Here is a 26,765-nt window from a genome sequence, read left to right on the forward strand (position 1 = left end):
CAGTTCAAACCTGCCAGGCATGAGAGCAAAACACCTTGGAAACAGATCTTCCAGCCCCAGTCAAGTCTTCACACAGACTACTCACGACTTGGAATGACATCTGGACTGCAAGCTTATGAAAGACCCCAAGCCACAGCCACCCACCTAGGACATTCCTGGATTTCTGATCCAAAGAAACTAGATGAGATTAAAAAGTGTTTGCTGTTTTAACTCCCCAGGTTTGAGGCGACTTGTTATGCAGCAGTAGATAACTAATGCATCCATTATCTACACAGCCTTTATTTAAACTAGTCTAAAAGTGCAAATAGAAGTTATTGATGTAAACGAACATAATAACAGGTTATTGCAGTTTCTATACACTGAACTCTAGCAAAATGGAATGATTAGGAACTCGAGAGCAAAATAAATTCCAGTTTCTAAGAGGCGTTGCCATTTTCCCCCCTTTTCCCACAAATCAAGTAAAGGGAGCAGGACTTTCACTTGCTTGTGGCTGTCTCTTAGTAACTGCTGATTCGGTACACTCCCTTCCTCCAAACCAGGCCCACCAGGATGGACATTAACAGTGGGACATTGTCAGTGGGCAACAGGGGCATTTTCGTCACTGCAGAAAGCAGGAAAGAGCTTACTGTGCTGGAGGTTTGTCTTGTAGGTCATGTAAGAAAAAGTCCAAAGGGCTTGAAGGAAGCCAGCTACTCTCCACTGTTACCCCGAGATGTTCAAAAGTTAAAAATCATGTTTTTATTGAAAAGAGAAAATTTTGTACAAATATTCAACTATAAATAAATATTCAACTGTAAACAAAATGTTACAGTACATTTTCATAAGTGCTGTTTGTATCCATTAACATAAATTAAAATCATGAATATTATACAAATTTAAAATTCTGCTAAATTTTTGGTTTTTCTAATAAAGTGTAGGAACATTCAAGGGTCTTTTTCTTCTTCAATACCCAAACTCACAGACATCCCACATCTCTGAGTATAATTTAGATCTGCTAAGAGCAATTTGCAATGTTAGTAAGAAAGGTATCCTAGGCTTTACCTATTCCACATGAAATGGTAAAACAATAAGATTTCTGTGGAAATAAATCCATTATCATGTTATCAGCCACAGTAGTTCACAAAGAAGAGGGCAAGGGTAATAAAAAAATAATTATTCATATAATAAACATTGAACAAGCCCTTACTATAAAAATATAGTGGGGTTTATAAAGGTGGGTAAGAAGATATGGGTTTCTTGCCACTAACTATGCAGTATTTTGAGACACAACTAATATCTGGCAATAAGGACACCAGATACATGTTTGGAAGCACGAAAGAGACTCGGGGGAAAACACTGCAGTAGAGTGCATATATCCTGACGGGAGCCTTCGTGAAACAACTCATTACATTTGCTATTGGCTGTACATTCTGAGCTTGTTCATATTCATGTTAAAAGTCCCAATACACAGATGACAAAACTGAAGTTCAGAAAGATTAGATGACTTGATCCGAACCCAGTGCCTTTAGCAATTAGTAGGCACTCAGTAAGTAAGTGCCAGGCAACACACTCCACACAACTCAGACACCATTCACCACCCTGTGAGGGTAACTCCTACAGTACACATTTTGCAGATGAGGAAACTAACGTTTCCGAAAGACCTGGTACCTTTCTAGGTTCACATGGCTAGTGAAATCAGGGGGGAGCCCTGACTTGAACTCAGGTGTTTGCTTTTTTCCCACCAGACTCCCATCCCAGATTGGTTCACATAAGTCACACTGCTTCTAATAAGTTTTCATACTCTCCTGCACCTTGCACATTTGGGTAATAAACTGATCCATAAACCATATGAATTGAGTCCTGGGTGGGTGGCTCAGTTGGTTAGAGCATCGTCCTGATATGCCAAGGTTGCAAGTTTGATCACCGGTCACAGCACATACGAGAATCAACCAATGAATGCATAAATCAGTGGAACAGCAAATGAATGTCTCTCTCTCTCAAACCAATAAAAAAAATTAGAAAATAAACCATAGGAATTGAAATACACTGTTAGCCTTATGATTTGTAATTAAATGTCATACAGGAAGTCAGAAGAGCACAGGAGAAGGGTAAGTCAAGCAAATGATATAATCATTATTTTTAAATAGTCAAGCAATCATAAACTTTATTAGACTATCCGTTGATTACTTGGATAAGGTCTCCTCCCCCTGGCTAACACTTTAATATCCCATATACCAGAGAGCTGTTTTCAGAGTTGTGATAAATATTCATCAAAGTATCTAGGTGTCTTTATTGAAGATCTATTACTCCAATTTGAGTCACCTCAAAAACAAAAAAACCCCACACAACACTGTTCTGTGCGGATAGATTAAGAAACAAACATAAGCGTATTAATAGAAGCTGCATTTCCCTACAGAACACACGGCAGACAAATGCGGCATTGGGACATCAAGTAAGCGCTGGGAAAGGCACAGTGTGATCCCTGGTGTGGTCCAGTGATTAAGGGAGAACACGCAGCTGAGCCACTGTTTTAAGAGAAAACATCGAATCTATGGTAACGGGAAGGAAAAAGGCCTGAAGACTAGGAAAGGAAGTAGGTTCCTTCTGCGGAGGAGACACTGTATAGCTGTCTTTACTGTCACTCACGAAGTCCAGGCTCTGTGCATTTGCAGAAGAAATGAGGTGGGCTAGGCACACCCCTGAAAGAGCTGCCTTCTGAGACCAGGAAACATTAAAAAAATTAACTGGTTTTTAATTTAAAGGAAGTAAACTACAAAGGTAATAAAACCGATGAAATGGTAAACAGTCCTTCAACGGACAGTTTCTTTAAACATATTAAGAGGATTCTTTGGAGGTACCCACTGTTTTGTGTTATATGTTAGATCCGTTCCCATACTGTAGCAATCAATCCTGTCTCACTTCTTCTCTACAGGCCCAGCGCCTAGCGCCCGATCTGGCACACTCAGTAAACGAGCGTGCCGGGAAGGTCAGGAGGAGGGTCTAGATAAATTCAACATGCTATTTTCCCAGGTGGCAATGCAGGCAGTTAGCTGATGCAAATTTCTCTTTCCCCTCTCTACATATAAGAAAAGATTCATTGAGACACAGGACAATTTTTTAAATAAAAAAAAAAGTTTAATTAAAAAAATAAACTTGTGGTTTTAAGTTGTATTTTTGTAGTAACAGAAATGAAATCCTAAATATTGATTTTGGCTGCCACTCACCCTGGAAATTTTTCCAAATACTAAAAGGTGCTCTAGTTAACTTCTTCTTAGCTTATCAGATTTGATTATCCTGCTTTACGGCTGTCCATTAACCATCTGCTCAGTATGGCCAGAAGACCGAAAAACCCCAAGGTCGTCTGCATAGATGCTCTAAAATTTCCCCCGTTTTTTTTCTAATGGTCTCAGAGAACTAAATTTAAAAAGACTCTACCATAAACAAGAGTAAGTTCAAATGTGAGGAAGAGATTCAGTTTTTAAATAATCCTAATTAATTTCAATTGACAATGATTTTCATTCTCCATTTAAAGTATGGGTTGCTAGAAAAATTTTAGCATACATTTAAAAAGGCAAAAAAAAAAAAGAGAGCAAAGAATATGCTATCACTGAAGTTGAAAATTACTACAGTATGTTGGCAAATTCAAGTATACTTTAAACAATTATCTAATTTTCTAAATTGAGGTGTTTCACAATGTATGTTAATCTTGAATAAATGTCCTCATTTCAGTTCAAACAAAAGCATAAGCAACAAAGCTATCTTAAGCTGAAGAAGAGTATCTTTATATTTAAACACTAAGCCAAGCGCTTGTGCAGATCACACTGTACATATTTCTGAAACCTTATCATTTACTGTCCTAGTGCCTTAAGCAAGGGAAGCCCTTGGGTTGTTTCTGGAATTGTAGGTAGTCTCCCACAGTTTTCGGTTTACTTTGGCGTACTCTTTCCCCTTGCTGACATCATATGATATTGACTGTAATGCTGTGTTAATAATGTTCAATTTGGTTAAGCAAAAGAAAGCTAAGAGGCAAGACTGAATAGTTCACATGGTGTATCACGGATTTCGGTCAGTTCATACCATGTCGTAGTTCATACCAGTCTACTGCCTACCAATGGCTCTAGAAGTCAAGAGTCCACTCCTGACCCCCGGGACAGGAAACATGGCGTAAACACATAAGGGCCAGTGTGTGAGAATAAATAAGGGGGTTGAGATAAAGAAGTAAAGTGATTCAAGCAACCAGAAGGGAAATAAGTCAAAAGTGTGGGAAACACATGGAAGAAAGAGGCCAATGGATGTCTAATCCCTGCACAGTTTCGACAGAAACTGGGATAGGAGCAGTGACCAGCAGACGTGCTCGCAGAAGAGGCAGGCTGCGCTGGCATGATGTGGAAACTGACAGCAGCCTGCACACCACAGGCTCCAAAGCGCACATGGAACCATGAGCCTCCATGGCCCGGCCTACACCAGTGTGGACACTGAGAAAGAAGATACCTGCTAAGGGATCCTGCTGGCTAATTGCACTCAAATTAAAACCAAACAAGCAACAACAGTAAAACAAAGTCTAGCAGCCATTTCTTTTTTAAAATTAAAAAAAAATAATTTTTAGAGACAGGAAAGGAGGGAGAGAGTAGGGAGGGGGAAGAGAGAGAGAGAAACATTGATTTGTTAATTTATGCATTCATTGGTTAATTTTTGTAATGTGCCCTGAAGGGGACTGAACCTGCAACCTTGACGTATGGGGACCATGCTCTGACCAACTAAGCCACCCAGCCAGGGCTAGCAGCCATTTCTAAATAGGGGCATCTCATGCAAGCCACACTTTAGGGAGGAGCCTGCACTGAACTACCTGCCTCCTGCATTGAACTGCTTACCTACAATGTGGTCCTGCCATCTAAGCCAACAAAGGAGATCCAGAAATTGTATTTCAACCAACAGAAATAAGGCATTCCCTGTCCAATCAGAGCTGCACAGATATAGCCCCATCAGCATCTTCACTGACCAACCAGAGCAGCTCCATTATGACCAATGAGGACAGTGAGGACCAATCAAACTGTGAGGATTTGGAGTCCTCATTTGCATGAGGATAGATCAATCATGAATCAGAAGTAGGACTTCTCTCTCTATAACACAACTCCCCTCTGGCTCAGGGAGCACACTTTCCCTTTCCACTGAAGACACAAGACTGCATTTCCTTGGCTGGAACTGAAATACTAACAAAGTCTCACTGAAGCAGAGCAGGCAGAGTGAAGCAGACAGGTGTGGTGCAGAGCAACGCAGAGCGGCGTATAGAAGAGTAGATGGACAGAGCAGGGCCACCTCAGAGCTGTGCTGTTCCACTGCCGTGCTATATCACAACCGAGCTGTTTGCACTGAATAAAGTCTCCTTCTTCACTGCGCCCCAAGGTGGGGATTCCTGTTAGTGTTGAATTGGTGCCAGCAACCATCCATTGACACAAGAAATGTGAGTTCATTCTCACTGTACGCAATCAAGTCTCCAAAAAGCAAACTGGCCTTTTCCTTTACGTGTTCTGAAGGTAGCACAGACAACAAAAAACACGCCATCACAGCTATGCTGGGAAGTGGATTTGGGACAGTCATGACCTCCTAGAGCCGCATCTGCAGAGTGCTTGGGAGTAAGTGCGTCTGGTGTGTCTCTTCAGTAACTGATAGTGGCAACACCCCTATGGCCCTGGGAGATGCAGGATCTTGGAGGAGGATGACTTGAAAAACAAAGATCATCAAGGCCACTCTTACCTTGGGATGCTGGGGAAACCAGACTGGATAGAACTACTTCACCCTTTAAGACTGAGAAGAGGCTCTGCTACAGGGTCACAGAGACCAAGAGAATCACATGCTACAAGCCAGAGTTAGGAAAAAGAATTTGCCTAAACAGTTCATTAAATAGCACTTTCTATGTGCCAAGCCACTGTTCTATGTATTGTATGCATACTAATTCATTCCTCATTTTCTGATGAGGCAGAAGGCACCGGGCAATTAAAGAACCTGTGACCGGGTCACCCAGCTAGTAAATGGCAAAGTCTGCACAGGAGCCCAGCCCTGTCTACTGCAGTCTGTGCTCCTAACCAGCCACCACATTGCCGCTGGCCAGGACTCAGAGCTGCCCTCTGGGCAGGAAGGTCTTCTCCCCCTGAAATACAATTTTCAGCCACCCCTCCCTAAATCCCACATCTGTAAGGTGGGGATAAGACCACTTCTTTCCCAATGAAAAGAGTATTTTTATGTGAAAATGCCTAACAAATATATGAAAAGATGCTTTATGTCATATATCAGCAGGGAAATCCAAATTAAAACATGCAGATACTAACACACATATTAGAATGGCCAAAATCCAAAACACTGACAACCACCAAATGCTGGTAAGACTGCGGAACATCAGGAAATCTCATTGACCGCTGGTGGGAATGCAAAATAAAAGACAGTTGGCCACTTTCTTACAAAACTAAATGCACTCTTTTCATAGGGTCCAGCAATTGTGCTCCTTGGTATTTACCCACAGATCCTAGAAGATGGTATTGCTATGTCTCCCTTACATACCATAAATTAAATTTGATACAGCCATAAGAGTAGGTTAAAGTGAATAACAAGGATGGCTTTGAAAATATGAAACAGAAATAATCCATCATGCTTTATATGGTGCTGACAAGTAAAAGCCTGATAGCAACAGCAAAGATCCTTTAGAAAAAGCTGAGAGTCACTCGAAGGTGAACACTGGTTCAGTCTTTGCTTCAGTGATTAACCTTGCCAGCAGCAGCAAGGTCGTGCAGCATGCCTGCCTCACTCCACCTCCATGCGAAAGGGGCCAGCAACTAAAAAATGTTAACGTCCTGTAGGGTGACCATATACCTTATTATCTGGAAGGAAAGGTCCTATTATTACACCAGAGCAGTAGGCGTGAACTAGGACTGATCTGGTTCCCAGGGCATATGTCACTCTAACAGTACACCTCTATTTTCTTTTAATAAAGCGATTGCCCTATCTCCTTACTGCCCATAAAAAGTACCTATCCACTGCCTATTCTCCACTGGATGAAATCTAAATTTATAGGATAATATGCTTTATCATGCGCTTCAATACCACCACTCAAAATATTATGTTTAATATAGTTACTTAAAGCAGGTAGTTTGATATCCTTCATTCTTAAAATGATAGTTTTAACAGATTTTAAATTATATAAAAACTCACCAAATTGAAATATCTCATTTCATAGTTTTTAAATTAGCTTGAATTTAAATTTTTCTTGCAGTGAGAGTATCTATCTGACATCTACATCTCCTCTTATGAAAAAATTAAAATTAGGGCATTTATAACTACCACCCTTGCCTGTTTAGAAGTAGCTGGCTGAGGGAGGCTACTAGGTTACCAAGAAATCCTCTCTCACAAGCTTAAGAACTTAATACCACCCCGCCTACTAACTAAACCAATCCACCTACTATTGTTTCGTTAGCCAACATGGTATTTTTGATGTTTTTAAAAGGACGGAAATCACCCCCAAAATTCAGATATATGCTTCTCTGAACACACACACACAGAAACTGAAGATTTGCCAAAAGCTGGTCCACCCACACTTGCTGAGGGCAGTTATCTGCGGGAGCTGAGTGGGGACCGCCCCCTTTAGGTAATTCGAGTACTCTCTAATTCGCCGTAGTCCTAACCACTCATCCTTTACACCCAACCCACTTCACCCCTTACTGCCATCTGCCTTACTGTTTTAATGAGTTTGTACACACTGTCATAAAGCACTTGTAAATAAACACGCGCACCGCATACAGACGGAAGGCCAAACAGATCCCTGACAAGGGCATTGTACACCCAGAGCCTCGGGGCTGGCGGCTGATTGACTGGTAGGATGTCTCATTCTTCCCCTCACTTGCACTGACTGCTCTCCCTCATCTCTGCTTTTTCTCCCTGTGGTGTCCTCTTACTCTGAGACCAGCTTTTCCCACTGGGTCCTTAGTTAACTTTCTTAGTTCAAAAAAAATCTCTCCAAACCTATTTTCTCATTCATAAAATGAGTAAATTCACCTGGCAGAGTTGTAAAGATTAAATGAAAACGTGGGTAAAGGACCTAGCATAGCCCTGCACACGATATCCACTAATTATTTACATCAACAAACCCCAAATAAAATAAAACCAATAGTGAGCCAGAGGGGAAAAGAAAACAAACAAAAAAACTTTATGGAATTTATTTCGAGTTTAAAAAAGTTGTAATTTTCTTGCTTTTAAAGAGTAAGTAACGCAAGTATTACATACATAAGAAATAAATTCAGCTCCATCACACGAGCACGGAATAGCGGAGGTGTCTGCGGCAGTAGGCAGAGTCACTGAGAAGGGGCACGCAACACTTCCAGGGCTCCCTTGCTGATTTCCTGGGTTCTCATTTAGGCAACAATTTCATTTCTCTTCCTTAGATTTTATTTATTTATTTTTAAAGAGAAGGGAGGGAGAACGAGAGGGAGAGAAACATCAATGTGGGAGAGATACATGGATCAGATGCCTCTTGCTCACCCCCAACTGGGGACCCTGCCCACAACCCAGGCACGGGCCCTGACTGGGAATCGAACTGGTGACCTTTCAGTTTGCAGGTCAGCACTCAATCCACTAAGCCACACCAGCCAGGACAACAATTTCATTTCTTGTAAAGTGCTTTTAATGAAGGCACAGAAATGATTAGGGAGGAAGGGTCTTCCCCACCCTATACAGGAAGCATAATGGTGTCCGAAACCTGTGGAGAATTTTTGTGAGTTTATCTGAGCCAAAAAGACAATGAAGGAAAGCAAGCTCTCAAATGCTCTGCAGAAGGCAGTTTGCAGATTCTTTTACACAGTTGGAATTAAGAAGGGAATTTAAAGAAGATTACGTGTAGTGGGAGAAAGCAAGGACGGAGTTTGGTTACAGGATAGTTAAGATTAAGTGCTCTCTGCAGAGGCTGGTTATGCCTTCAAGGGGTATTACTTCCGGCATTTCAAAGGTGTGTTAACTTAGATACTCAAGAACAATGGACAGGGCTGGCTTACAAACCTTTCACTAAAGAAGTTATAGGCCTGCGCTGTGACTACCCACCATGACCTGCCCAGTTAGGAATTTATGGTTTATTACAGCACCATTTTTCATCCACAAATTACTGCATTTATTTAAATTACTTTTTTTAAAGCCCAAATTACTGCCTATTTTGTTGTACATATGTGTGTGCCTCTTCTTAAAATAGAACAGGTGAGGGAAGTCTTTGGTTTCCTTTCTCTAACTGGAATGCTGCGTTTAACTACATTGTCAGTATTACAGCACAGTGCCCCACCTAGCCCAAACGAACGGCAACCCCACTGCAGGTACCCTCATTAGACAGGTGAGGCTGGCCAGTCTGACTTCAGATATATAAGGGTGTTTTATTGAGGCCTACTCCCAGTCACATAGGAGCTTAAAAATAACCTGATTTGACCTTAGAATTGAACAAAGTTTTCCAGATCGGCTCTCTCTATCAGATGCCTCAGCATATTCAACTCAAGTCTATTATATATATATTTAAAAGTAGAATTTTAGAAGAGTTCCATCTTCATTTCCACAACAGACTTGAGATTTACTGTCATCAATACAATGCCGTCAAACTGCATTCCCGCAGTGCCAATAAACAAGTACTTCAATTCTCTATGTTCTCCTCTGTGTCTTTGTTTATCAGACTTGGGAAATGCCTCGGACTCCACACTCACTCAGAGACAGGAAGGCCAGAGGACTGTAGGCCTGATCTACGGTCCACAGGGAGCCACTGAGGATTTTAAACCAAGGGGTGTCACAGTACTAGTCCCACATCCTACCACTAGGTGAACTCCCACTGATCTGATCATTCCCGATAACTGTTAAGAATCAAATTATATAATGACACAAAAGTGGTTGAAAAACTGAATAGTGGGCTGCAAAAATGTAAGGCAAGGAGAACCAACAGTTAAGGATTAAGCTGTTGACTAAGGAATCATCCAAAGAGTCTAGACCAAAATCACAACTTTCTTGGTCATCTGTGCTAAACCAGGAGAGTCCCTGAGACACAATGTCAGGATAAGGTACATTCCACCAAGGCTGTTCTGAGCACAGCAGTTGGGAGACCAAAGACAGCAGGGGCCTGGGCTGGAGAGGAAGACAAGTAGAACACTTGTTCAGAAAAGCTTAATATCTTGGAATAAAGTCCAAATTCCTCATCGCAGCATTTAAGACCCTTGCCACCTGGCCACAGCCACATTTTCGGCCCCATTTCTCTCTACCCCCAGCAATGTGTGCACCCCACATTGAGTGACTTTAGACACCATGCTCCCTCCAATGGTTCTCTGCACGCCCTTGCTCCTGGGCTAGCCATGCCCCTCCCGCTGTAGTGGCTTCTCTCCAGTTCCGCACTCAGCTTGCCCTGCCTTTACACGACTGTCCACCAAGCCTAGTGTTTTTGGTTCTCTGGCCCTTGATGAGAGTGCCCTCTCTTCTACACAGACTTCTCTACTTCCCACACTTGTAAGTGACAAGCCCATCCTGTTTCCATTAGCCATTATTTTTCTTTCCATAATAGGGCTTCTGAAAGTTCAAGTTTTGCTTTGCTAGCTAGATTACAAGCTTCGTGAAAGACAGGGGCCAATTCCTATCTTTGTAATACTGTCCACAGCAAGTGTAATTCCTCTGATATAACATGTGCTTCATAAATGTTTGTGGCCTGAATATAAACAAGGGGATCTCAATACACTGAACTGGAAGACACTGAGCAGTGCTCCAAGCTCCGCCTAATTACAAAGCAGTCTCAACATTTCCTAATGTAAAGTCTGAAGAAGCAGAAGTCCTGATGCAGGACAGAGACAGAAAAACTGTGTTTCTCATAATCAATCAGTGAAAAGCTAAACAAACTTTAGGACAGTGTGACATCCTTTCCCAGGCGGGGGAAGAGGGAGGAATTATTCCACACCTTGGCTCCTGCCACTTCCCCACCCCACTGCTAACTTCAGTGATCTCTAACTTCAGGGATCTCAAGCCTATCTGTAGATCTGCAACAGACCGTGTTCTCCCTTAGATACTCAGGCTTTGAGCCTACTGTTCTGTCGTTGTGGAGCATGCCTTTTCATTCTCAAGTCTTAGCTCAAGAGTGAAATTTCCCTCTTACACCTTCCCCAATTTCCTCCAGCAGACTTAGGAACATCTTTCCAGAAGCACTCACTTCCAACCTCATCCCAGGAACCCACATCAACCCATTACCACATTCCAAAAATGATTTCTTTAAATACCTGGCCCAGATAAAAAGTATCTGGGAGATAAGACTTTTTAAAAAAAAAATCCTCATCAGAGGATATGCTGAGACAGAAAGAGAGAAACATCAATTTGAGAGAGAAACATCGACTGGTTGCCTCCTGTATGTGCCCCAACAGGACCGAACCCGCAAACTTTTGGTGTACAGGACGACACTCCAACCAACTGTACCACCTGGCCGGGGCGAGATAAAACGTAAAAATATTTTTGTTTTCATATCAGCCCCCAGGCCCTCAACAGATACTGTCTGAATGGATCAATGATGAGAAAAGGCATGGCCCAATCTCCTGACATCATTTATCCACAAATAGCTGGCCTCTCCACACTGGGTTCAGGAGGGGGTGCTTACCCATCATTGTATTTGGAAGAGGCAGACAAGCCTGGGGTGCACCCCCAGCAGCTTTCATTGCACCTGAGTAATTTCCCCATAGAAACAATACCAGCCATGAATGGGGTTACAGGCTGGCCCACCAAGCCCTACACTATTTAAAGGATCTAAAATAGTTAAAACTGCTAGTGATTTTAGGACTCTCAGAGCTAAAAACTATTAGTAAAAGTTCCCTGCATGTTTTGTAGGCTTTTGTGGTCTAGCCTACAATCTCAGCACTCCCGTTTACTGTAAACGTCCTTGGAAAAAGACCTAAGGTCCAGATCACCAGGGCTCCTGCAACACTCCCATCCTCAGTTTGAGTCAGAGGCTTCCTTTAAACAGTGTTGTCTTTGCAGACCAGCCTTGGCAATTCTCATGCGTCACTTGGGCTTTCCTCCTTTTCTTTCTGTGTCTGCCTCTTCCATTCCATTGGTATGATCGGGGAAAAAATCAGGTTAATATTTGTCCAAATAAAACATAATAAACAAATATTCTGGTGGGAAAACCAACATACTACCCTGACGTTTATGCTCCAATCGCAGATGGGCCCTTAACACTGCTGAGCTCTCCTCCCAACCTCCCCTGGCCCTTTCCCACTGAGCTCTGAGGGGCTGCCTGCCCCAAAGCTTCTCTGCTTTGCTCAAACCCCCACCTCAAAACTATGTGCTTTCATTTACAAATAACTATGACCCCTCACTTCACAGAGAAAACGGATGGCCACTGGATATTAACTTCCCTCCCTGATCATCCACCCTCTCTAACTCTGATTTTTAAATAAAGGATCTCACCATATGGAAGACCTTCTCCCAGACTCATTATCTCAAGTTAATCCTCATGACCAGTATCATCTAAGGATGATACCATCACACCGAGCTGACCAATGGATGAGCAAACTGAAGATCAAAGGGATTAAGAAGCATGTTCCCACAGTCCCATGACAACTAAATGGTAATACAGATAGAATCTTGCTGTCCTGACGCTGAGCTCTGAGCGCACACTGCACCGACGTGCATCTGTTTCAGCACAGTCCCAACGTACTCCCCCACACACGCCCCGGGTCTAGCCGGAGTGGCCACCCGAACCTACTCAAGCACTTTACAAGTAAACTGGCCATTGCCGCTTAAAAGAATTTTTTCTGGTCACAAAATACATGCTTATTATACAAAATCCTGAAAACATTACAAAGATGAAAGCATAAGATTAAGTCATTCATAATGAAAAGAAGGAACAATCTACCACTATAAACAGTATGGATGAATCAGACAAGGTGGAGTGTGAAAAATCAGACAAAAAAGAGTGTATGCGGTGTGACTCCATTTACACGATGCCAAACTACGGAATGCCATCAGAGTTAGGGGCATGAGGGGCCTGTGGGAATGCGGGTAGTGTTTCAGTTCTTAACCTAGGCACTTGTCGCGCGAGTATGTTCAGCGTGTGAGAATTCAGTGAAGTGTATAATTATGATATGTACACACATATATGTACATACGTGGTGGGGAAAAGTAGGTTTACAGTTGTGAGTATGCAAAACAGAGTTTATTCTTATATTATTACTTACCACTTATTGTATTATTTTTCCATAGGAACAACTATAAATCTACTTTTGTCCCACCCTACGTGCATATACACATAGATATACATTAGACACAAACATATGTAATATTATATACTTGAAGTCGGATGCAGTGTTTATATTTTGGTGTGTTTTCTTCCTGGTGCTTTTTTTTCCCTCTTGCTATGCTCGTTTTTTTAAAAAAAATTGTGATCATGCTGTATATTTAAGTTTATATTCTGATACTTCACCTAACATAAAAACATATGCATTTACCCCAATTCCTGTAAATTCTTCATGAATATTTTTAATGGCTGTATAACAGTCCATCTGGTGCCTATACCATAATTTACTTAACCACTATCAACCGTTTCGATGCCTCCAATGTTTATTATAAGTACTGCTGTAGTAAATACTTTTACCCTTTAAGTCACTTAGCCACTCTCTCTTCAAACTGTTTTATATATTTATAATATAATTACATACTACAGCATATTCTTCTATATGTAATTATTTATATATTTACTGCATCCTCATTGCTCAATTATAAGCCTTCCAAAACCACAGACCACATCACCCCTCCTGGTATCCCCCACAGAACCTACTCCTGAACACGGTAGGCACTTACTGTTTGCTGAAGTGTTTTCAGAAGCCAAGTAAAACCTCTGTTCCTAACAGTCTAGATTTCAGTATCACCTCCGTCGTCCACACAACATGTTTCAGTCAGCTATATTCCAATCTCTTTGTTTAGTCTGCACAGCTAAATGTTTGGAGTGGGTTAGCATGGTTCCCCTTGAGGATATAAATACTAGCCAGCACAGTGAATTTATACTACAACTAACTAACAGTGCCACACCCCAAGGATCCAGTGAAAATCAGATAAATCCCTGCCATCAAAGAGCTAAAAGCTGCTGGACAATGAAATACGAGCCGTACTTTCCAGTCTAGCAGGAAAGGCGCTATGTAACAAACCCTGACTCCCCCACTCCCGAGCTTCCAAATCACAAGTGTACAGACAGGGAACAAATACCTGTCCAAGAGCCAAACTCCGAAAACTCGGCCTGGTGGGTGCCGTCATGTTCCTTAGTCTGTGGCTGAATGTGCTTGCTGTATTCAAAATGTTTTAAAATATTTTTACAAACATTTATTAACCACACCGCATCTGCTAATGCAAAAGTATGGTACATGTTTAAAGTGCTAATAAAAAAGAGACACACAATTATGACAGAAACAAAAGGAGAGCTTATGCAAATAGTTGAGAGTGGTGACAAATATTTTTTTCTCTTTTTTCCTTTTGAATATGAAGATTGGGAAGAACCTTGAAGGGCAAAAGACGAATGAGGCTGAGGGTGAAAAAGACTTAACTAAACTGATCATAACCTAGGAGTAATAATCAGCCAGAACAGAGAAGAGAGATCTTCCTAAGTTTTTCCACTTTGAATATACAACAGGATGATCAGGGCCAAAGGTGGAAACTTGGCCTGGTGTTAGTTAAGAAGGCCAGGAAATTGTTCTAGAACAGATAGGCTGCGCAGAGCCAGGGCTGAGCCCACTCTTGCAATTCAAGTGGTGAGGAGTGAACTTGGACACCCAGGGATACTAAGGGGCTCCCCAGGGCTCCAAAGAGACCATGGAGAAGCCACCTGCCTCAAGAGATTTTTAACGTAGACAGAGCTGCTCCACTTCAGAAAAAAGATGCCCTACAGAACATCCAGCAGCAAGGGCATAACTAGTCATAAAGCTTCAAAGAACCAACTCCCACTCCTTGAACTGCATTGGGGGACTACAAGCTTAAAGTCCTCTTAGTCACTTTGATCTTGTGCACATATGAGGTTAAGAAGAGCCTCTCAGAAGCTCACTGTATGGAGCAGAGAGCTTTGGAAATTAAAATGCAGAGGGAGAAGGGAAAAACGCCTGTACATGGTATAGAAGAAGGCAAATGGACGCCTAAGGGAGTGTGCTCCTCCTGCAGGAAGAGGGGAGAGCCAGGCTGGGTTTTAGAATATAAAGTATTTCGGTAGGTAAGGGAGAGGCTAAAACATCTTTTTCGTGTGACCAACAGCATGTTTAGATGTTTCAGCATCGACCCATGAAATAGCTTATTTAGTCTTGCTAGAGCCTGGCACAGGAGGATGAGTAAGGGAAGAGAGCTGGAGGGCAACCAAGCAGGGAGGCGGGACGGCCACCTAGCCAGCCCAGCGCAGGGACCGGTGCCAGTTTTCAGAGGTTTCTGTGTCAGCATTGCACTTTTAGCAAGTCAGTGACACAGTGAGATTTGTGTATCCAAGAGCTCATCTGGCTACATGTGGAAGATGGCTCTCTGGTGGGGAGGCCAGTGAAGTGGCAACAATCTAAATGAGGTGCTAAATTAGAGTAGCAAACTTTGGGGAGACAGGAAAGAGTTCCTCAGCTGTCCAGGAGGTGAAATCAGTAGGGACAGATGAATTAATCAAGGTGAGGTGGCACGAGAAGGGCAAGATCAGGAGTAAGGTGGATGATGGGGCTACAAACCCAGGCAGGAAATAAAGGAAGACGTTAGGAGACGTGAAGAGGAACCACTGCATGGTTGAGCAGAGAGGGGTCCAGCAGTCAGAGGACAGAGCTCTGCCGGGACAAATATGGAAGTCCGCCACCACACAGGCTGGAGCAAAAACCACGAAAGTGGGTGAGACCACTCATAACAGGAATTTGTACATTCTCAGGTTATGGACACTTCTAGGAACTTGATGAAAATGCTCACCCCCCAGCCTAGAATGCACATTAACAAAGAACATGTTGGGGGAAAATAACAGGCAGCTTACAGGATACCTGCTGCCCACACAGGACTGGGGGTTAGGAAATCCTGGGCTTGCGAGTGGTGAGGAGACATGGTGAGAAGGTCTAAAGAAACATTTCTCAACCGGAATGCTATTAGCGAATTGCAAGGGGCAAGTCTTCACCACACAGGACCTTGGCCCAGCCCCTGCCCACTAAACACAGGAAATATCCACAACCTAGTCTCTGCGCCAACCAAAAAATACCCCCGCATAGTTCCAAATAGTAGCACTGTGTTTGAGAACCCCTGGTCAAACAGCAGAGAAGGAGCCATCAAAGAAGTCTTAGGAAGGTCAGAGATGGGAGGCGAAGCAGATCTAATCCTTTAGTCGACAGGTCATCCCCACCTCCACCACTAACAGGGCATCTCAGCCCTCCCCTGTGTGAATCGCTGCAATCACCTAACTGGTCTTCCTGCTTCTAGTTATCATCTTTTTTAAGTCACCATGGTGTACATTGTATCCCAGGACTTACTTATCTTAAAACTGGAAGTCTGTATCTTTTTGCCCATACCCTTCCCTCCCCACCCCCTGGCCTCTCGCAACCACCAGTTTGTGCTCTGTGTCTGCGAGCTCAGTGGTTTTTGTTTGTTTTTTCACTGTTGCACATGTAAGTGAGATTACGCGGTATTCGTCTTTCTCTGACTTATTGCACGTAGTATAATGCCCTCGAGGTCCATCCGTGTTGTTGCAAATGGCAGGATTTCCTTCTTTTTTTCTGGCTGAGTATGCAGTTGTGTATGTAAACCACATTTTCTTTATCCACTCATCCACTGATGGATTCTTAGGTTGTTTCCATGTCTTGGCTTCCTAATTCTATTCTTAATTCCCCTGGACAAGCCCTTTCCACAGGGCAGCAAAGTGAGGCTTTTCAATCTTACTAATTTTATTTAACAAGCACTATACTTTTTTAACACTTTCTACCTGCCATTCTTTACAAAAATTAACTCATGTGATCCTCACAACACTATGAGATAGGTATCACTTCTATCCCCATGTTACCGATGGGGCAGACAGAGGGCAGTTACACTACTACTCTATGGTCAGAGAGCCGGTGAGTTCAGGGCTGGGATTTTAACCCAGGCAGCCAGCTCCAGAGTTCACATTCTTCCCTAATACTCCATGCTACCCGCCAATCCATCCATTCCTTTAAGACCCACAACTGTCTTCTCACTCAAGAGTAAAAATCAAGATCCTTGTCACAGCTAGGCCCTAGAACAGGGGCCGCCGCTATCTCTTCTGCCTCATCTCCTGCTACTGCCCCTCCTCAACCCCAACCTCACCGCCCTGACTGCTGTGATGTGGGCACACCGGTGTGCACCCGCTCCAAGGCCTCTGCACTCCCAGCCCCTCTACCTCCATGTGGAGCGCACTTCCTCCAGTTACAGAGGTAGCTCCTTTGCTTCCTTACGGTTTCTACCCAAATGTGCTCTCATGAGGGAGGTCTTCCTGCTCATCCAATACCAAGTAACACCTGCACTCCCACTGCCAGCATTTTCGATTCTTTCACCATGCTTCATTTTTTTTTCTCCAAAGCATTTATCGTATTAAAAAAATATAAAATCACTCATTCATTTGTGATCTAACTCCCCTGAGGAGAGGACACTTTCCATGAGAGCAGGAATTCTGTGTGTTTTGTTCTCTGCTATAGCCCCATAAATGGAAAGGCATGTAGTTCATTTTTGAATGAATGAAAGAACAAGAAAAGAATGGTGGCAGGAAGTCAAGAAGAAGTTTCAAGACAGAGGGAACTAGCCCAACAGTGTAAAATGCTACAAAAGGCTTTGGTTATATTAGGGGTAAAAAGTTTCCATTGATTTTGGCAATTAAGATATTGGCATCTGTGGCAAGAAACGTGTCTAAGAAATGGTACCTGGCTGGGGAGTGAGCTGGCAGGTAAAGTAGTAGACGCATTACACACAGATAACTCTAGTAAGGAGATGGCTGATAAAGGAGACAGCTAGAAGGAGCAGCAATACCAAGGGAGACTTGAGCACCCTGGCCAGTGTACCTACTTGGCTGGAGCATTGTCCGTAGACCGGAAGGGTTGCAGGTTCGATTTCCTGACATCTAGTGGCATGGGGTATTGAACTTGCTTTAGAAATGGCCAAGTTTTACCTTAAACATTGCAAAACATTCTCAACCTATCTTGAAATAGTATTTCTAGAGTGGGGTTTTACAAATTATAAATGTATTCAAAAATTTTAAGCAAAAATAAGAGTAAGATCTTACTTTTCTGTCCAATATCTACCCATTAAGGGAACACAATTTTTTTTCAATGTATATACTTATATCTGGAAGAATAGTTTAATTTTAAGTGATTTCCCAATACATTTCTAGAATGAAAAAAGAACATGACTTAGCTCTCAGAAGCCAATGAGAGTTAATAAGAGTGACAAGGTACATCACTCCCATGAATTAAACGTGGTGGAAACTATCATAGCTCTTCTCTTGTTCTAGTCTATATATCTGACTTCTTATGAAAACAAAGAGTAAAACATATGCCACTGAATAACAAAATCCTTCTTTCCTTCCTTGGAGTGAGAAAAGGCTTATTAATTGAGAAGGAGCCAACCACGAGGATGGAAGACCTAATGGTGCCTCAAATCCATCTTGCTGGACCAGGCTAATGGTCTTTAGGGGACGGGGAACAGGGATGCGGGAGTGCTGGTGGGGCACGTTTTAACTGGAGGACCTTGGAACTTGGCACTTATGATAAAGGGTGTCGGCAGCCTCAGATCTTCCCAGACAACGGACTCCTGGCTTCTCAAAGGGTTCCGATGTTCAAGTTCTGGTCTTGGCCTGGTCCTTTGGTTCTGTGTGTTGGGGTTGGGGGGCAAGACGTTGATTTTGGGTGCAGCTGAAGGTCAACTTTCTCTCACAAAACATTTTTCTAAATGCGAAATACTTGGACAGCACTAGAGTTCATTGTAATAAGCTTTCTGAAATACCTGAATATGACCAAAAAAAGAAAAGAAAGCCCAAAATAAGTTTTCTAAATCCTAAAGCAAGGCTGTGAAATAAATAGGTAATAAATATTATTGGTACTAAAAAGCTCCAGGAAACTTGCTCAAGGTCACGTAAAGTAACCACTAAGCATATATACATGAAGGAAAAAATAACAAGGGCTCCAACCATAACTTTCTCCTCCTCCACAGTGGTGGCTACTCACGATGCAAATGTCCTGGGGGCACAGAGGCCGACCACAGGGACAGATCAGATGGTGTGCCCCTCTCCAGCCCCACCCCCAATGTTTTTATACAAGTGAAATCAGATCTAGATAAGCAGCAAGGCATGGTAAAGGGTCCGGCTGGGGAGGAGATCTCAATCTTGTCATGCCTTCCTGTCTAGAAAATAAAGGCTGGGAAAACGAGGGTGTAACAGGAACCATTTCCTTGAGTGAAGTGAATTTATGAAAATCTTCAGGTTCCTTCTTATGATTTTGAGCAGGTAAATTATTCACTCCTCTTTTGTGAGAACACGGGGCAAAGAATAGAGTTTAAAAATGCTACTTTAATTCTCCCTATTCTCCCAACCCAAGGGCACCCAGCTTCTGGCAGCAAAGACTTAGGGTCCAGACCACTCAGAGGTATAAATTTTGGGGGAAATCCAGGGGTTGAGTATGAAGAAATAAATCCTGAAAGAGCTAGAATCAGCTGCCAAGTTCCCTGTATACTTAGTGGCCTACAAGATACAAAACTAGAAAAGAATTGGAATTATGCTCTAAGGGTGTAAGGAAAAATTCTAAAAGGAAACTACAGTCCTAAAGACAAGTCAAAAAGAAAGTGTTAGTGATTATGTAAGAAACAGAGACTAGAAACACTCATAATGAAGACTTAAGTATTTCAGAGTTGTAAGTTCATCAAACTAACATTGTGTAAAGAGCAACCACATGACAAAAAATACTCAAAGCTTTAAACCTTCCTTGGCCTTCAAAAGTCATGAGACTTTTTTTGGCTAAGACAAGAAATGCTTTAGTGAGACAGGGGAAAAAACTTCCAGACGTCTAGGTGGCTCCCATTTTTAACCAACTACAGGTCTCTTCTACCTTAACAAATGGTTGCATGAAATCTAGCTACTTATACCAGTCAAACCAACAGCGGGACAGTGCTAAAACCCTCAGGGCTGTAACTCATTTTTCTACCACAGTTTTCCCTGCCTTCTTTTCAAATCGAGCACTGAGCAATCCATAGCTGCTGACTAACGTGTTATCACATGACGTGTGTAAAACAGTGATAGGGTAAGATTTTTTTTTTCTTTCAGCAATCCTGTGCTGATGAAAAAAGCATAATTATTTTAATGATGTACCTAGAAAAAAGGATTATCTACAACAGAAAAATCACAAGGGTAACGCTAATTAAAAGGTGTCTCAATTTATGACTACAAATTTTTCCACAGAGCCCAAATGCATTAATTTCACCTTACATCTGCAAAGGTTGTTTCATGTTATACATGAAATCAGCAAAAAAGGAACACAGGAGACTACTGGTCTGGCTTTTCTGTTATGAAAAGCAGATTTAACAGTGATAAGAAGGCAATCAAAACAAAATATAAACTGGTAGTACTATCTTATTCATTATAACAGTAACTATTGAGCACCCACTACATACACATGCAACACGCCCCCTCCCCAGGCTGTGGGTATAGACTGGCGAGTAAACCAGGCATTTTTCCTGCTCTCAAGGCAAGAGAGAAACATTAAACAATTAAATAATATAATTATAAATTGTGAAAAATACTAAGGGAAAAGATGATCGTGCCGTTAGGGAGAAAACAAAGAGGTTCTAATTACATGATGCTAAGGATGGCCTTCTCAGAGAAGACTTTATAAAGGGATATTTGAACCAGCATCCAGGCCAGGAACTTACTCAAGGAGATGGTCATAAAATAAGAGAGACCAGCAGCCTGAGCACCAGCCCTCGGGGGTCCGCTGGGCAACTGCAAAGTGCTGACAAGAGATGAAGATGGCATGCATGGGCCAAACCGCACGGGACCTTGTGGGCCTGCGGAAGATTCTGTATTTATCTCAAGTATAAATGTGTTTCCTAAGAGCTTTAAACAGCTAAGTGACGTCTCTTTCTTTTTCAGGATGCATGGGAAAAGAGATCAGAATGGATGCAGAGTGTGTGCAGTTGGGAAAGATGATGGTGGCTTGACCTAGAATGGTAGCATGATGGAGACGGAAAAATCAGACAGGTTCAAGAGAGATTTCGCCAGAAAAGTGGGTAGGAATTTGTGACAAACTGGTTGGGTAGGGGGTGACAGAACAAAAAAGAGAGTAAAGGATAACTGACTGGAGCCTTCTGGCTTGAGCCACTCTGGATGGATGAGATAAAAAAAAAAAAAACCAGCAGAAACAATTTGAAAGGCTCCATAATCAAGAGCTCAGTTCTGGAGAAGTCTGAGATGCTGCCATTCACTGGCTAAGATGTGCCAGGAACTACATTAGGTCTCCTACTTATCCCAGCTCCCCTCTGAGTATCCCCATTTCACAGAAAGCAATCTGTAGATCACAGAGGCTAACGTAGCATGGCCATACTCATTCAGCTTGGAGTAACAAAATCACACCTGCCACTCAAGTCTGGCTGGCTGGCTGGCTGTGGGGTAAGCATTCTTTCCACTATACAAAGTTCTTGGAAACTATCTCTACACTCTGAATTTTGAAGACTGTTGATGGTTGGAGCAAGCTAGCACCCAAGGAGAGTAAACCAGGTGATACGTTATTTCTTAAATCCAAGTCCTCAGATTTAATGCATAATGTTTTCCTTTCCCACTCCCATCTATACCTGCAAAGAACTCTGCAATCTTTTGAATATAGCAAGATATCTAGAACCTTAATGTTTTACCATAAATATCAAAGCCATTGTGCCAGGAATCAACCATAATGAAAAGAGCAACAATAACCAGCAGCAAACAATATTTTTACTGTTGAGTCATTACATACATCAACATAAGGTAGATCAATTAATGAGCAAGAATTCTGAAAAACGAATCATTTCTCAAAATGAACAAGGCATTCACATCAAAAATGCAAGCCACCCAGGGCAGAAGGCTAAAAAAGCCAAGGACTGTGATTTATATAAAAAAAGCAAAAACTTAAAAAAATATTAAGCAACAGAAATGACACCACAACCACAAAGAATTTAAAATCTGCAATTCCCAGATACCTCAACCAAATGTCAAATTCAGTAAACATGCACCCTAAAAACACTTAAACATTCTCTCCTTTTCAATTGCTTTTCCCTGAAGCATGCTGACACTTGGGCAAACTGAAATACCTTTTCTATCTGCACAGTCCCATGGTTTGCTCTCCATCTGCCCCTCCCTTTTCCTCTCTCTCAGCTCTCCGATGTCCGCCTCAGTTATTGAAACCCAGAAATTGGGCTTGATTAATGAGCCTGGAAGGAAAGAACTAAATGCATTACTGCCAATTGTGTCTATTACTGAAAGTACCAGCTTGAGACTCTTACAAAAAAGAGAAAATGAGGAAGGGGGGGATTTTGAAAGGTTTTGTCATCTACATTACAAATTACATTTTGTTGGGTCTGATACTTCAATAGAATAATCATCAAATTATGTTGAGTCTTCTTAATGGAGGGTATGGTCACATGTAATTTTTATGGCTTGCAGAGAGTTCTCCACAGAGATAAATAAAATTAAAAGTGCCATTAATGTGCCTGCTAAAAGGTAAATACTCACAAACCACCCTCCAAAATGATAACGCTGTGTCCTGTGTCCTGATTTTTGTGTCCACCTCTTCCTGCAGGGGGCTAGCTGGCATTCACTACTGCCTCAACCACGCAAAGGACAGGAGGCTGAAAATCCATTAAGAAAGCTTCCCATGTTCTGTTCCTTTATAACATGATTGCTAACTCCTGGCAACCGAAAGATGAAAGACTTTACAAAAGAAAAAGAGAAAAAAAAAACCTATCTGAGGTCTCCTACCAAAATGAGTACTTAATCCAACTGACAGAAAAGCAGAGCTCTATACATATTAAAAGGCGCTTCCTGGGGACACAACAGATCTAACGAAGAACTGCTGAGCCACGTTATACTGGAAAATCCATAAATGTTGGTCCTCGCCATCACCAGGCTGGAGTAATTTTTAAAAATGCAATGCTTTGTTGTATTGACAAGGCTAACCTGACGGGTTTCAATCAGCTATGAATCGTGCCCTGCATATCTTTTCCCTTCTAAATCCCTAAAACATCAGGGTCAATACTGACCCGCAATTATATCCCATGCCTGCACTGCTCAAGATGCCATTTGATGCTGAGAAAGTAGTGATTTAGCAACACCAGGCGGCTCTATGATGCTAAAATAACAACGCAACGCTCGATGATAAACCAGGTACTCGGCTCGTAAGACTCAGTGCCGCACAAGGATCCACATTCAAAGTTCACGCCCTTTCAAGCGAAATCTTAAGTTTCCTACGATTTACCCTCTCAAAGTTTCTAGCGTGCAAAAAAAGGAATTACTTCGAAAGTCCCCTCTTCTGGACTCCCCTCCCTATACGGGTTGGCAGCCAAGGGGAATAGGGACGGTGGAGGCTTCATCGTGAAGACAAAATTTAAAAACCTATAAACCAATCACCGTTTCAGAGGAGAAAATAAGCGTTTCACTAACCCGCCACCCAGCAAGCGAACATCCGATTTCCATTTGGAGGAAAAAACATTAGAGAAACCAGACATACATTTCCCTTCCCAACAAAAGTGGCCTCTAAACTCCCTTGCCAAGGACACTGGGAGGAAACGGAGAAGCGAGGAACGAGCTCGTACTTTTCAGGCAGGCGCGCGTGTGCGGCGGGGAGAACACGCAAAAGAGAATGCAGCAGGGGAAAGGTGAACGGGAGGAAGTGAGCTGGGGGCAGAACGGGCGAAGAAGCCCCAGGTGCAGAGAGGGGATCAGGGACTCGCGGGTATAGGGAGGAGGAATGAAGGATCCCAGACGCTGGCCAGAAATCGCGGCCGCAGAGTAAAGTTAATACTCACTCAGTTTCGCAACTGCGCCGCCCCCGCAGGCCGCCAGGCAGCACTGGCCCGGGCGCTGGGGACGCGGCGGCGCCCGCAGCCCCGCAGCCGCCCAGCGCCGTCCCCGGCCACGCGTCCCCGGCCACGCAGCTCCGCGCGCCTCCGCCTGCGGCGCCCCGCGGACCGCGCTCCGCACGGGAGGGAGGCCCGGGCGCGTCCCTCCGCGCACCTCCCCGGCCGGCGCTAGGTGAGTGGGGACGCCCCGGCGGGGCTGCCGGAGTGTGCGGGCGCGGGCAGCGGCGGCGCCGCAGCGGGCGGGAGCCGCCCCCGGCCCCGCCGCCGCTTCTGCGGGAGGGCGGGCGTGGTAGGGCAGAGAGCCGGGCGGCGGGCGCGGTGCGGGGCCCCAGCGAGCGCGGGCAGCGGAGTTGGCGGCCGGCTCGCTCCGGCGGCCGGCGTCTCTGGGCTGGGGGCCGGGCCGGGGGCCGGGCCGGGCGGCCGGCGGCTCCGCCCCTCGCCGTGCCGCGGTCTGAGCGCGCGCGAGGAGCGGTGCGGGGCGCCCCCCTCGGCCGGGCGCTCGGGTTACAGCCGCGGCTCCCCGTCCCCCCCACCCGCGCCTCGCCGGTTCGCCGGCGCGGGCTGAGACCTTGTAACGGAACTGGGACGCCAGCGCTGCATTGTGGGAGCTTTTAAAACGGCGGGGAGCACGGTAGGGCCGCTCGGGCCCACGGGGCCGCGCTCGCTCCGGCCCCCGCTGCCTCTCCGCCCGGAACCCACTCCCAGGCCACGGGGGCCTGTGGGCCGGAGAGCCAAAATGGTGAGAATGACCAGTGCCTCCCGGACTCTCACGAGAGCAAAATCTTCCATAGCCCGGGGTGACTCTCGTAAAACTGCCCTCTACGGTCACCCCGGAAAGTAGGCGGCTTTCCCCGCAGACAAAACAAGGCAAAAAAAAGCCCTGCCAACCTCCAGGACCCGGTTTGAATTGCTTTGGTCTGGAGTGGCAGTGATTCAGCGAACCCCCTCCTCAGCAGCAGGCAATGACAGAGACAGAAATCACAAAAAACAGGGAATGAATCAGACATGAGTAACCAAGTTTAGAAAGATCTGGGCTCAGATGCTGGACCCTCCCTCCTCTTACCTCCCTTTAAATGTATCAGATAGTTAAGGAAGGAAAGAAACAGTGCTTTCGTCTAGAAATGCAGATATGTGTATTGTTTCCACTATTCTACTTTTTTTTTTTTTTTTTTTTTTTTTTTTTTTTTTTGGTATGCAATTACTCCAGCCACTGGACTAAATTCAGACTTTGGTCCAGCTTGTGCTCACACATGCCCGTAACTGCAACAGCTATTAATTTGCACGGAAGTGGGGGGTGAAAATAATGCATGAGATGCAAGAAAGCATTCCAATGATAAAAATGCCCCTTTTAATTCTCCAGATACTTTTTTTTTAATCATCAAAACAAGGATATTAAATTTGAAGCACAACTTGTTACAGCTCATCTTACCCAGGGCCTGATGTATTTTGTTTGTCTTGAGTTTGGGTTTGTAGGCCTTTGGTTTTGTTTTTCGACCTTTAGTTACTGAACAGCTCTTTAGTTCGTCTATCTCAGAGGTTAACTGAGGAGAGAGAAATGGTAATGGTAAGACTCAGATTTGGCCAAGCAACATTTGGAGGATTGGGGGAGAAGACGAGTTCTCTTTGATTCCAATGTGAAAACCAAGGGAACTTAATCGTTTAAAGATGATTCTGTAGGGCAAGGATCCTTTTCTCAGAGTTTTCCAACCTTAACGCAACAATTTCCTAAGCTCTCATTCCCTCGTCAACCTTTCACTCGAATGAACATTCAGTCACCACCTAAATTGCCAAGTCTCATGGAAAATTTTAATCTCCATCTTCGTGTCATTTGCAAATGTTGACCTCTCCTTCCTTCGTCCAACTTTCCTCCGTTTTTGTTGTTGTTATAGTCATCCCTCTTTTGTGGTGGTCTGTGATAGTGGGCAGGAGTATGGCTATTGTTAAACCAGGATTCTGGATCATACCAAGTAGAAGAGCCTTAGTACAATTTCTGTTGGTCACCAGTAGGGACCTGACATCGACTTTATCGTGCAACCAGGGATGAACAAGTTGCCTGACTCATGACATCCAGCGTTCATGAGACTAGCATGTAAGTCAGGATGCAATGTACTACGATTGGATAACCATGGTCACTGAAGAAGCACTCACTAGTGTTGACGTAGCCCCACCTATAAACTGGAATGTGCCTTACTGATGGCTGTTGAAGTCAGTCAATTTGCCCCTGTCCAATCCTGGATAAATCCAGATAAATCTGTTCCCTACCTCAGTCCCATGTGGTTGACGCATTCTTTCTTCAGTGTGTAGTGCAATTTGTTTTAAGCTTTCTTAGCTGTAATCACATCCCTATTAAGCCTCCCTCAGATCACACCAAGTGTCCTTGACAGGAGCTGTAAACAACTATTTCTGGTTTCTAATTATATTCCCCAAAAGTAACCTAACTAGAAATCAGTGAGTGTTCATGCACTTCAAGCCCTTCAACATAATCAGATTTGAATTCCAAGAAAAGAATCTGAAAGGATAGATACAGAAAAGAGGAGAATACCAAGGGAGAGAGACTTATGTGGAAAGCAGTGGGAATGAATGGGGTGGGGGTGGGGGGCTGGAGGGGTAGCACCTAGAGATATATAATTATGTATAATTAATTTTCTGTTGCTAACTATAAACAAGTTACTATTAATTAGTGGCTAAAAACAACAAGAATGTGTTATCTTACAGTT

The 26,765-nt window shown here is 43.5% G+C and overlaps 1 protein-coding gene across 3 annotated transcripts in view; it reads right to left on the reverse strand.

Moving 5' to 3' along the window:
• Nucleotides 1-24,110, reverse strand: part of RASSF8 (Ras association domain family member 8) — a 97,197-nt gene extending 73,087 nt beyond the window's left edge. For all 3 annotated transcript variants that reach the window (XM_053921711.2, XM_024575615.4, XM_053921710.2), the window contains exon 1: nt 23,995-24,110. The gene's annotated coding sequence lies outside the window, so the exon portion shown is untranslated. The remainder of the gene's footprint in view (nt 1-23,994) is intronic.
• Between the last annotated feature and the right edge of the window lie 2,655 nt (nt 24,111-26,765).

The sequence above is a fragment of the Desmodus rotundus genome, chromosome 3 (assembly GCF_022682495.2).
Source record: "Desmodus rotundus isolate HL8 chromosome 3, HLdesRot8A.1, whole genome shotgun sequence".
Lineage (NCBI taxonomy): Eukaryota > Metazoa > Chordata > Mammalia > Chiroptera > Phyllostomidae > Desmodus > Desmodus rotundus.